Genomic DNA, 13,504 nt, shown 5'->3' with positions numbered 1-13,504 from the left:
ACTCTTAGAAGCTGTAACTGGCCAACCTCAGAACAGAGATGAGACGGGCCCTTGTGTAACCTCCACCAGGCAGATTTGAACCTGGGACCTCTAGAGCTTAGTGTAGGAATCTCTACACCTTAGGCTAAAAGGTGATCAGACACTGCCAGGTCACCTTTTCAGTCAGACTTTCTGGTCAAAAACCAGACCCCTAGCAATCCTAGTAGGTACCAATGAGTTAGAGTTCATAGCAGTAACTTGTGGGGTTTACTGATCCCAAGTTTTCATAAACCCAGGGGGCCTGGGAAAAGGGAAAGGGCAGCCCTTACTGGGTCTATGGGGTCTTTTGCATGGACAACCATGGATCCAGGGGCAGATCCTACATTTGAAGGTGACAGACTTTATGAGGGAATAGATCCATCACAACAGATCCAGTAGAAAAAGTCCCTCCCCCCTTTTTTGCCCTAATGAGTGCAAGTTAGACGAGAAAGCAAAGGAAAGGCATCCTGGGTGGAGACGTGCACGACTGTGACTGTATCTAAATCGGGGGCTGAAGACACTGTTCAGACAGAATGAGCCAAAGACGGTTCCTTCCTTTCTGGACGGCACTCAGTAAACAATCCGTGATCAGTAAACGACAGACAATAATGCACGAGTGGAGAAATGTCAGAGGAAGGACTGGGGGAGGGTATGAAAGGAGGAAAGGCCTGAGAAAAATAAACATGTTGAGCCTGGGAAGTAGACATCCAAGTGAGCTCCTTTCTAGTTTCTGATACACAGAAGGGATGTGCCGTTCTCTTGGAAATGACCCAGGTGTTGTCTGTCTGGAAACCCTTTTATAGGTCGGCTCCAAAACCCACCAGAAATGGGACTCTGACTTTTGGGAGTTTTCCTGTTTCAGCAGGAAAAAAACCCAAGGAGAACTCTGCTCTTTTCCAAAGCTATGCTGACAAGGAACGGCAAAGGATGGCGCATTTGCTTTAACAGATGGATTGCATGGCAGACTGATGGCCATGCATGGCAGGAATTTGGTGGCCGACAGGTACACGGGGAGTTGGGTATGTGGGATCACGTTCCCGGAATAGGCTGCCAGAAATGGCTGCTGTCACGTTACTGGATTTTGAGAGGAGCAGCCAGATCACTGCTGCACCCATGGGGGAGGGGGGGTGTTGGCCCCAAAAATGGTATAAAAGGGGACCATGTGAGGTGCTGAATAGAAGCTTACTGTCTGCTAATCCTATGTACGCTAGTCATGTGATTGTATAATGTCTGTGTGTGCAGTTAGGAATCTGTAATCTGTGTAGATACTGAATATTTCTCTGCATGTGGTTGAGCAGTGGGCAGAGCCCGGCCTATGGACATGCTAATCAGTGAGGCCTTGTGGGACAATGGCACTCAATGGCCAAGGACACACCTAAAGAATGAGTGGTGACTCATAGAATCATAGAATCATAGAATAATAGGACTGGAAGGGACCTCAAGAGGTCATCGAGTCCAGCCCCCCGCCCTCAAGGCAGGACCAAGCTCCGTCTACACCATCCCTGACAGATGTCATACCTAAGGGCTACCACCAGGGGACCCAGGAATAAGCCGTGGGCCAGGTGACCTGCTGTAGCCAAGAAGAGACCAGGAAGGAGGGATAAATAGGCCATGTGGTGGACTCCATCTTGGTCTTCAGCTCAGCACTTCATCCCAGAGGCAGCAATGCAGGGATCGAAGAGCCAGGAAGAACTGTGGACCTATCCTGATCCTAGGATGTGCACCAAGGACTTTTAAACCAGCAGCTGTAACATCTCTGCTAGAGCCTGCATCGAGAACTGGGAGATTTGATGCATGTAATGTACTATTCCTTTAACAACCTTACTCTCATGCTTTTCTTTATTGTAATAATAAACCTTTAGATGTTAGATGCTAAAGGGTTGGCTCAGCGTGATTTGTGGGTAAGGTCCAGAGGGTAAATTGACCAGGGATCTGTGGCTGGTTTCTTGGAACCAGACAGAACTTGTTCGGGGTAGGTGGGATTGGGTTCTAAGCCCCCCACCGGTGTATGAGGCCCGGGGCCATCTGGGGCATGGATATTGCTGGGGTATCGGAGGGGTTTTGCTCGGGAGGCTTCAGGCAGGCAGCTGAAGCGCTCTGTGAGACTGGTTTGTGGCCTGGTTGGAGAGGTCACCAGTCTGGGGGCTGTAAGGAGCCCCGAAGTTGAGCAAATCGCCCTGAGCGGACGCCCTCAGCTGTGCCCAGACACAGCCCGGTCCGCCACAGCTGCTCAGCCATGGGGTCAGGCAGGCACCTGAGCTGCATTAGGAGCGGGCCTGGAGAGCAGCCTGATGGAACACCAGCCACCAGTTAAGGCTGCTAGCCCACTACAAAAGGCTTCCCCTCAGGCAAGGCCGGGGGAAGGAGAAGAGGGACGGGCTGCAGCAGAGGAAGCACACAGAGCAAAACAAACTGCCAGGGCAAAGCAGAAGAGGTCCCCAAGACGCCAGCCAGGGAGAAGGTATTGCGGGAGTCATTGGGGAAGTGGTCCAGGAAAAGGCTGCTATGCCGTTGGGATAAGGACAAGATCCCCATGAGTAGCTGCTTTCTAGGGGCCGTGAGCCAGAACCCGGAGTAAGTAGGTGGGACTGGGTTCCCCCCAACTTTCTCCACGCCTGGTGGGCTGCCACCAGGGGAAAAAGGGGGACTTTTGGACTGTGGCAGGGTTTTTCCCCTCCAAGCTAGTGACTGGTCAGTGATGAAAATGGCTCATGAAGCGGGGAACCCTTGTCTCTCAAAGAACCGAGAGGCATCGGGAGGGTCACCGTGAGCCTCTGAGGTGTCTTAAAATCTGCCAGGACTCAGGACCCAGTGGGCACTACCAGAGCTCCGCCACAATAGGCAATCATACACTCCAAGGGACAAACACAAAACACGTCTGCGTTCATTCTCCGGCCATTCCCTTCCTATGCCGTAGGACCCAAACACCCACAACGGGACTGGAAGCATGCTCAGACATGTTCTGATGTATGAAAACCTGAGCGTGGGGTGTGTGAGAGAGAGAGAAACCTGAGCGGGGTGTGTGTGTGTGTGTGTGTGTGTGTGTGTGTGTGTGTGTGTGTGTGTGTGAGAAACCTGAGCGGTGTGTGTGTGTGTGTGTGTGTGTGTGTATGTGTGTGTGTGAGAGAGAGAGAGAGAAACCTGAGCGTAGGGTGTGTGTGTGTGTGAGAGAGAGAGAAACCTGAGCGGGGTGTGTGTGTGTGTGTGTGTGTGTGTGTGTGTGTGAGAGAGAGAAACCTGAGCGTAGGGGGTGTGTGTGTGTGTGTGTGTGTGTGTGTGTGTGTGTGTGTGTGAGAAACCTGAGCGTAGGGTGTGTGTGTGTGTGTGTGTGTGTGTGTGTGTGTGTGTGTGTGTGTGAGAGAAACCTGAGCGTAGGGTGTGTGTGTGTGTGTGTGTGTGTGTGTGTGTGTGTGTGTGTGTGAGAGAGAGAGAGAGAGAGAGAGAGAGAGAGAAACCTGAGCGTAGGGTGTGTGTGTGTGTGTGTGTGTGTGTGTGTGTGTGTGTGTGTGTGAAACCTGAGCAGGGTATGTGTGTGTGTGTGTGTGTGTGTGTGTGAAACCTGAGCGTGGTGTGTGTGTAAAATGCAATGGTACTATTAAAATCACTGGAGTCACGCTGTTTTTTACAGCCCGATAATCGGATGCCGCCCCTTCAAGTGTACTCTATTACTATTACAAACATTTACACCCATACAAAGAACATCCATGGACAAATTAATGCGCACATTCTGGTGCACCGCTCTGACTGATGCCAATAGGAGTTACAAGCGACTGTTTGAAGACTGAATTTCGCCCTTCCTAGCCAGTGGGTGGGCTGTGGAAGTCCTTCCATTGCCTGTCAGGTGGTATATTTGCATATGCCTATCCCTGTTGCAATTTGGTGCCCCTAAAGGCAATGGGAGCTTTGTCTGGGGACTGACAGAATCCAGGATACCTTCCATCATCTGGGACAGGAATGTATCGGCAAAATTCCATCCGCATTTCTCAAATGCAGCTACCAGGGGTTTCTTCTACACCCACAGCCTCCTGGGTAATGGGGGGGTAGGAGGAACCCAAGCCAAAAGAAACAACAAAAGGGAAAAGAACATACAAAGCACATTCTTTGTTTCCATTCTGTTTAGATTCAGTGTTAAAAAAAACCAAAAAACCACACAACAACAACAAAACCAGAGAAAATTGTTTATAATCTTTATTACTGAGACTGTGGAAAAAAAACCTGTATAAATAAATTACAATTATTTGCACATGTGAATATACATACTTAATTGCTTTCCCTAAAGTTAATGGAAAATGTTAGGATATATTACCACAGTAGCCACCAACAAGAGTTGATGGCTGAATTGTGAGGCCAGAGAAATATTTCATGTGAGAATCTCTGATCTGCAGGCCCATAAAGGTGCTGAAATGAACTCAGTCTGGAAGGTGCTGAATAAACTCCCTTTCCTGCCTGCGTACCAAACTCAGAAGCAGAGTGGAGTAACTCAGATTTTTTTTCGTCAGCTGGTAGTTTTGAAATATCCCAAATATTTTGTTTTAGGTTGAACCAAACATAAAAGTCTTCAACTTTCCTAGCAAATTCAAGAAGAAAAAAACATTTTGGGTTGGATGAAAGCATTTGTTCAACTGCAAAAAAAAATTGATGATTCTGAACATTTTTATAGTTTTTAAAAATATTTTACTAACAAGATTAAAGGGCATTTCAAAGGGAAAAGTATCATATGGGGAAAAAATCAAAATGATTCATTTAAAAAAATTTAGATTTTTTTCAGAATTTTTTTTGAGGGAGAATTTGTTTCCTCCAAAACAATTCAGTAAAATGTACACAAATTCACAGTGCTTTGATGTCACCAAATCTGCATTTTCCCACCAATACTAGTTTCAGTCAAAACATTTCACCCAGCTGTAGTCACGAGAAGGAAATGGTCTCCTTCAGCCCCAAAACAGAACTCAGGCCCCATTGTGTCTGTCAATAATTCTAGGCCTCTGTTTGCCGAAAAGCGAGAGACAGGGTTGTGTGATTATGGTGGCGTTTGCAGATTGGGTAATTCTGCATCGCCATTCTGAACAGAGCATTAACCAAATGTATCTAGTAACGGATCTCATGGATAAGTTGCTGCATTATCCCCGTGCAGCCACGCACCAGCTTTTCTATAGCTCTGGATCTCATTTAGTGCTTGTCTTTCCACACAATGGTAGATGGGAATTTGGGGGGATTTTTCTAACTGCTTTGTATATCAATATCCAGCTCTGAGAGGCCTGAAATGTTAAAACGTGTTTATCTATAATGAAAAGAGCAGAATCGATGACATTCAAAAGGCTACTTATAAGGATGGCATTTTGCCAAGCTGGTTTCCATCGGCGCATCTAAATAACCAGAGGAAATCAAAGAGAAATTAAAGATGATCTTTCCCTCAAGGGAACAAACAAATGTCTGGCCAGCCCTATACAAAGGAGCCATTCTCTATTTAAAACATCCACCAACTGCTGTGTACATTGAAAGAATACCTAGTCCCTCTGTTAGCCCTGCAATCAGCTGACACAAGTCTACTTACTGCCAGAATTGCTCAATGACATATTCATCAGGGCTGACCTCCGGTTTTCCCCCTCCCCTCTTCTCTGAAGTTTGAGCGCACAGATTTCTTTTTTTTACTCAAATATTATCATTCACAAGTATTTGCTTTTCTGCGCCTGCCAAGAGTTAGAGCAAAAAAAAAAAAAAAAAAAGCAGCGAGTGTGGAAATCAATGAAATTATCATTATTTTGTGTCACTGTAGTACTTAGTAGCCTGAGTCATGGGCCTTGAACTCCATTGTGCTCGGTGCTGTGCATAGACACAGCAAAAAGATGTTATTATCTAAGCATAAGACGAGAGACACCAAATGGCCATGCACAGATGGAAAGTACAGGTTCAACCTCTGTAGTCCGGCACCCTCAGGACCTGTCTGGTTTTGAACAAGAGAATTTTCTGGACCATGGGAGGTCAATTTTGTCTAGCAGCATTACCAACACTTTCATTGCTTATTGGGCTGTTAGAGGACATTTAGGGGTAAATTAGAGCTAAATAACACACTGAGAGCCAGGACTGGTGGCTGTAAAAAAAAACGTTATCGGACCGTAGGAAACTTGGCCACACCCATGACAAGTGGACATTCGGCTCACTAAAATCATGCTGGGCCACAGATGTTTCCAGACCAGGGAGTTCTGGACTAGATAGGTTCGACGTGTACAAGGAAGTAATGATACAGCACTGGGCCCACCAGCACTGTGGTTATGCCAGTTTTGTCAGCCTCACGGAAAAGGAGGTTTTCAGGAGGACTTTGAAGGTGTCTAAGGAGGTTGATCTGCAGATGTTTACAGGAGGAGTCACGTGTGAGGAGAAAGCACCAAGAGGCTTGCTTGAAGATTCACTCCTCCCTCACATTTGCCCCTCGCTTTCTTATCAAAATGAAATACATTTCTGAGTTTCTAAGGGTGGGGGTGTATCATTCACATTTCCCATGTCCTCCCCCAGAAAAAAAATCAGATCTAAAAATTCATCCATCTGTGCCTATTTTAAGCAGCTCTTTCTTCCTGCGTGCGGATGCTGCCAGTCCTCTTCCTGCCTCAGTTCTCAATATGCATATTTAGTACCACCGAGAACCCCTTGCCTCAGTTCTCAATGATGTATATTTAGTACCACCAAGAACCCCTCACCAAGACTGGCGCCCCAGTTTGCTAGGCACCGTACAGACCCATGGTAATATTCACAGTCCCTTCCCCAAAGACTTTACCATTCAAAAAAAAAAAAGATGAAGGATATGACTGGAAATGGGAAGGAATGCGCAGAAAGAGTCAGGGGATGGAAGTCAGCTCTTCTGTACCCCAGCGTAGTCCCTTATCCGCTGTTTCCACACTGCCAGCTAATCTAGTTATTTCCTTTCTGATCCCCTGCCACCAATTCTCCTACTCGCTCTCCCTGCTGTGTTCGCTCCCTTTCCGGACTCCACAGCATCTCCGTAGAGGAGGGATGTCTTCTCCAGAGCACCCCTTCATGGAATAGAGTGGCCCTACAATGCCCCACCTTCAGGTATGCTCCACATTAATTCTCCTGGCCACTACCCCGCCCCAGGGCGACTTTATCAATGTGAACAGTTCACTACAGTCTTCCAATTCCCCAAACAATGGCTGTCGTCTTGACACGAAAGCCCACGCTCCGTTGTGGCATCTTCTGCCGGCTCTGGAGATCGTCTTCGGTCCCGGCTGCTCCTTATTAAGCTGCCCTTCCAAGCAGGAGTTCTTTCTTCCCTCAACAGTGGAGGATCCTATGCTCTCCCTGGGCTGAGTCACCAGACAAATACCCTCAGATTTCTCCTATCCTGTGACTCCGCCCCTCCCTCAGCCTCTTTCTTTTATACCCCAAAGACCAGATTGGGTCACATGACTTCCTTCCTTTTTCCTCTCTGGGGAGGAAAGCTGACTGTGGCATGGCTTAGGGGATCCACAGTCCAGTCTCTCAAGAGCCAGCCTTCACCGGCCCCTCCCGTGACCGTTCCAAGGAGCCACGTGACTGCCCCATTCTCACAGCCTGTGGCCATCCCACTGCCCAAACTGTGGAGAAGGGGAAACGTAGTATTTGAAGGGAAAAGATTATGGAGTCCGGAGACCTTATTCTCCGCTGCATTATGCCAGACTGACACTAGTGTTTTCAGGGGTGTTGCGCACCAGCATAAAACTGAGTTAATGAAGACTAAGGCCAGGGGCACTGAGCTTTCAAAAGAGATGTATTCTGAGCAGTGGCCATAAGCTAGAAAACCCAGGGCCTCGGATGAGTTAGTAGAATTAGCGACAGCAACATAACTACTGCGTTTGGAAGAATTCAATATGCGGTAACCCATCTAGTTACTCCAGTATGGACCCCAACAACTTGTGTTTGGCTACAACATATCTTCCAGAAAGGCATCCAGTCTTGATCTGAAGTAGGGTCACCAGTTTGGGTTTTACATGACACCAGGAATCAGAGTGGAGAAGCGGTGTTGAGGCTCAGATACAGGACCATCACTACGACTGGTGGAAGAGTCCATCTTCTTGCATAGACACTTCCTAGAACTCCTCAAAGGCTCCACTAGGGTTCTGGGAGACCACATGGGGACAAGGGAAGCTGTCAGTCCAGCCTTCTGAGTTGGTTCTTTCTGTAGGGTCTATGTGATAATACATACCGTCCTATCACAGCTGTTGGGTAACTATATGGAGGAATCAGCCCTCCTGTGGACTCAGGTGGTAGTCCCCACTTTGACACAACAGAGCATGGCTCCTTTCCTGATTAGACCAAGGCAAAAGGGCAATAACACTTAGCCCTGTCAGCATATTTCCGTCTTCAAAAAGCCACCTCGCTGATTCTTTCTTATTATATAACTTCTATCATGGTTCTTAGATGTCTCAACTTGCTGCACTAGAGATCGATCTTCTGGTGTTTGATTTAGTGGGTCTAGTTAAGACCTGCTAAATCAAATGCGGAGCGTGGCTCCGGTCAGCGCCGGCACTCGCAGTTGTGAGGAGTAAGTGAAGCCGAAGGAAGTATTTGCTCCTCTTGGGTTCCCTCTGTGATGATGGCACCACGCTTGGCTTAAGGTAAGCCAACTCCAGCTTACCTTGGCCCCTTCATGCCTCAGTTTCCCCATCGCTACAATGGCAGTTGTGATACTGACTTTTTAAAGTGCTCTGAGATCTACTGATGAAAAGCACTAGATATTATTAATGAATTAATTCAAGGCTCTGTCAGTGTCATTGGGTATGTCACAGACCTTGTTTCTTTAATGAATCCCAAATTCTCATTTGAACTCGATTCCTAGGAGACTGACAGCATTTGTGAAGAATAAGAAGAGTTACATGAAATGTTCAGCCTTCCCCTCTAATACCAGCTTCCCTGAATGACTAGTTTTATTTTGCTGTCTGACCCAGCCTCCGACACTTCAAAGAGATAAAAACAGGTCGAGTCTGCACAGAAAAAGGAGTATGTGCCCATCTGAGTGTATATCTAGTTAATCTAGATAAAAGTGAATGTATATAAAGTTCTCCATCTAGTGGTACATAAGAATAGTGGAGAGGTATTGTTCATAGATTTTGTATTATGTCTTGAGTCCTTCCCATTCACTGCTTGGCCCCAGTTATAGAGGGGGGGAAAACACACTCTAGAAGTCCTGGTGTTGCCAATTTTCATGAGCTTTTTTTTCTAAGTCTTATTGCATTTGGTGGTTTTGTTAAAACCCCAACGGCAGGAGTTGGGTCCTGGTGGGGGCACCTTAGCTTTCATTTTGCAGAACAGGACATTTCTAGCCCTCATGGTTAGGAAGGAAAGCTTGGATACTTGACCCAAAGCATCCCGAAGGCGCAGAAACCGAAAGGCAAATCATAAGAACCCAATGTCTGTATTTTTAAACCTATGGGTTTTTTTTCCCCTGAGGCCTAGCTTATGAGTTTAATTCACTTGGGGCTGGCCATCCCACAGCCCCAGCGAGGCCAATGCTACTACAGGTCGCCATGAGCAAGAGTTTACAAGTAAGTAAGCTATGTACAGGGTGAACCTCTCTAGTCCGGCACTCTCTGGTCCAGCAACCTCTGTGGTCCGGCATGATTTGAGTTAGCCAGATCTCCTCTTATCATGGGTGAGGCCAGCTTTCCCGTGGTTCCATAATTTTGTTATAGCCATCAGTTCTGGCTCTCACAAGAACAACCATATGGGATCAGACCGCAGTCCATCTAGCCTAGTATCCTGTCTTCCAACAGTGGTCAATGCCAGATGTCCCAGAGGGAGTAAACAGAACAGGGACTCATTAAGTGAGTCCTTTCCTGTCGCTCATTCCCAGCTTCTGACAAACAGAGGCTAGGGACACCATCTCTGTCCGTCCTGACCCTCAGTGTTCTGTTGATAAGTGTTGTCCCACAAACATCCCCTCTACGGTCCACACCAGGGTTTTCAGACAAGCAACAAAGCTGTTTCTAAATGCACCAATCCAGGTTCCATGCTGATCCAGGTGCATACTTATAGTGAAGGAAACCTTAGTTTCCAGGGTCAGGGTGGACTGCAGAAAGGAGAACCCAGCCACGGACAAAAGAGCTGAAGTAATTCCCTCTCTCCCGGAAGGACTTCCTGAAGGTAGGCAGGCTGTCAGGCAAGTTGGGGAGTACCACATGAGGCAGGATAGAGCCTATAAAAAAGAGAGAGGTTCCTGGAAGGATCTTATAATTTCATGGATTCTCAAAGGCTGGAAGGAAAGTTCAGCTAGTCCAGGGGTGGGCAATAATTTGTAATGGGAGGCCACTCCAAGATTTTGGCAAGTGGTCAAGGGACACATTTCTATGGAGGGGGTGCATGGTCTGGGACAGAGCTTGGGTGCAGAAGGGATCTTGGGGTAGGGGACTGGTATGCAGGAGGGGGTGTAAGGTCTGAGAGGGTGTTTGGGTGAAAGAGTGGGCTGTGACCTCGAGCAGAGTCTTGGGGTGCAGGGTCAGGGAGGAGGTATGAATGCAGGAGAGGATTTTGGCCTGTGGAAGGTGTGGAAGAGGGTGCAAGGTCGGGGAGGGAGTTCTGACCTGGGAGAAGAGGGGAAAGGGGTTCAGAGGGTTTAGGTGGTGTCCTGGGGCAGGTAGTTGGAGGGAAGAGAGGGGGCAGGGTGCCAGAGGCAGGCTGTGGCTGGGAGGTGCTTACCTAGGTGACTCCCAGTCAACAGCCCTGCAGGAAACTGAGGCAGGCTCCCTGCTGCAGTCCCAAGCTCGTGGGCTGGCTGTACCATGTGACTGCTCTGGGCATGGGGGAGGAGAAGAAATAGAGAGGGAGGCTTTACAGGCTGTCCCTGCCCCCAGCAAAATTTCTGAGCACCTATTGGCTGGAAGCTGGCCTATGAGAGCTGAGAGATTTTGCGGGGGGACGGGACAGCTCTTGAAGCCTCTCTCCTCCCTTCTGAGCATCCAGAGCACAGTGTGAGGTGCTTTGTGCCTCCGGATCCCAGGCGGCGGCCACGGGTCAGATCCGGTGGCTTGGCACGGCTGCCTCTTGCCCACCCTGATGTAGTCTAACTTCCTGCATAACACACGCTGCAGAACTTCCCTAGACTAATCCCATCCAGAGTCCAGAGAGGGGCCAAAGGATCCTTTGCCTGGATGAACTCTTTATCTTTATTTGGATTCTTTCGTCCACCAGGAAGGGGACTGGTCTTACCTGTGACCTGCCTGGACTGCTAGGCTTTGGAAGTTATAAACAGGCATGCAAGTTGGATGAATGTAGGTGTGGAAGGGGCACATTCCAAACTTCGTATGCCGCCCCCAATTGGTGTCCAGGAGAAATCTGAGAGACGACATCTCTCCGCGGAGTTTAAGGATCAACAGGATAATGGCAAGCGAGTGCATATTCCCGAGCACTGGAAGGAATTCCGAGGTGGCTGACGGTGGAACGCTTACCTCACTCATGTATCTCCTGGGAGTATCGGAAGCCTGCACATGCTGATATGGTTTATTACGTAAGAGCTAAATGATGCCTCCGGAAGCCGGAAGAAGGCACCACTTAAAATATAATACCATCTTGGTAGTGACAACGCCTCCGTCCGCCTCTAACTCACCAGTGCAAGATACCCAATGTCCTGGAAAAAAAGGCACCAAATTATGTCTTTTTCTACACCCATGCATTGGAGAAAAGATTCCTTCCTCCATTCCGCTCTCTCATGCGCCTACCACAGCCAAAGCGACGAGGAGTCCTGTGGCACCTTATAGACTAACTGAAGTGTAGGAGCATAAGCTTTCGTGGGCAAAGACCCACTTCGTCAGATGCATGTAGTCTGATGAAGTGGGTCTTTGCCCACGAAAGCTTATGCTCCTACACTTCAGTTAGTCTATAAGGTGCCACAGGACTCCTCGTCGCTTTTGCAGATTCAGACTAACACGGCTACCCCTCTGATACCTACCACAGCCAGCCTCCAGTGGAGTCAGTGCTTGGTCCTGCCGTGAGGGCAGGGGACCGGACTCCATAACCTCTCGAGGTCCCTTCCGGTTCTAGTGCTCTAGGATTCTATGCCCTCCATGCAGATGCCGGAAGGGACAGGGCATTGATTGGTCTGCTTTCTATCAAAGCAGGGCTTGCAAAGATTCTGATCACTTCTGCAAGCATTAGATTAACTGCGCCCTAAGATACTCCTCAGCTACGTCTACACTGGCATGATTTTCCAGAAATGCTTATAACGGAAAAGTTTTCCATTATAAGCATTTTCGGTAAAAGCGCATCTACATCTAGACGTGCTTTTCCTCAAAAAAGCCCCGATCGCCATTTTCGTGATCAGGGCTTTTTTGCAGAAAAGAAATCTCTGCTGTCTACACTGGTCCTTTTCTGGAACAGTTTTCTGGAAAAGGACTTTTGCCCGAACGGGAGCAGCATAGTTTTTCCGGAAAAGCACTGATGATTTTACATTATTCATCAGTGCTTTTCCGAAAATTCAAGGGGCCAGTGTAGACAGCTGGCAAGTTATTCCAGAAAAGCAGCTGATTTTCCGGAATAAGTGGCCAGTGTAGACACAGCCTTTCTGTTTAAAGTCACAGGCAATTGTCTTGGTACCTGTCTGCTTTTCATTGCTCCGTATTCATCGCCAAAGCAGAGAGACTTTCAGTGCAAATGCGACTGTCACAACCCGTCGTCCGAAAACACGGCCTCTCTGTGCTAAAACAAGGACTTAGTTACAGTGGATAAAAACAAAGCGCTGAGTGAATATCTGTAGCGACCTCCTGGCCCTGTGTCTTAGCACAATTCCTATTATTAGATTTATTATAAATAGCGCTGTGGTAGCCCTGATGCCCGAGTGACGTTTTCCTTGCTACTTACAGCTGTATTATTTTTTAAACCACCACGGTTTTTTACATGGAGTTTTTTTCTTCCTTTTATAGTTAAACTTCTGAGCCGATCAGTTGCTTAACGTCAGGAAGAGCAAAATCCGATTCAGCCCTGCAGACACACAGACGCTTAACTCAGTCATGGGATGGGCTTCCCTTCATAAAGCCTCGCCTGAGCTCAAGCGATCGCACGACAGGGGCCTCGAGATGGCGGGATTATGAAAGACAAAAATGGGAGTCAGAGGCCAGCAACTTTCAGCGAAAGCTGGAGCCTAGACTTTGTGCTTAGTTCTTACGTAATTCCGTGGGAGTTAGGAATTGATGATCTGAGTCTAGGTGTAACGCCAACATCTAGTGACTTTTGTGCTTTGGAAATTTCCCCTTATTGACTTACCCTGGTTTGCTCAAGTGGCAACATTTCCACTGAGCTTAGAGACAACATTCAGAACATACTGATCAAAATGCCAAAATTCTCAGGCCATTCTGGGGGACAAAGGGAGGCAGGATCCTTGGTGTATAACTTAGCGTTATGGATGTTGTAGTCCTTGAACACTGGTTCCAATGGGTCCCGCTAAAACTATATCATGTTTTAAAAACGGGTTAATCGGTTGCCTCTTATTTTCCTTGTTCAGGAGTCA

Source organism: Pelodiscus sinensis, chromosome 7 (genome assembly GCF_052426305.1).
Source record: "Pelodiscus sinensis isolate ZL-2025 chromosome 7, ASM5242630v1, whole genome shotgun sequence".
NCBI lineage: Eukaryota > Metazoa > Chordata > Testudines > Trionychidae > Pelodiscus > Pelodiscus sinensis.
The sequence above is the reverse complement of the archived record's forward strand: the minus strand, read 5'-3'. Positions refer to the sequence as shown.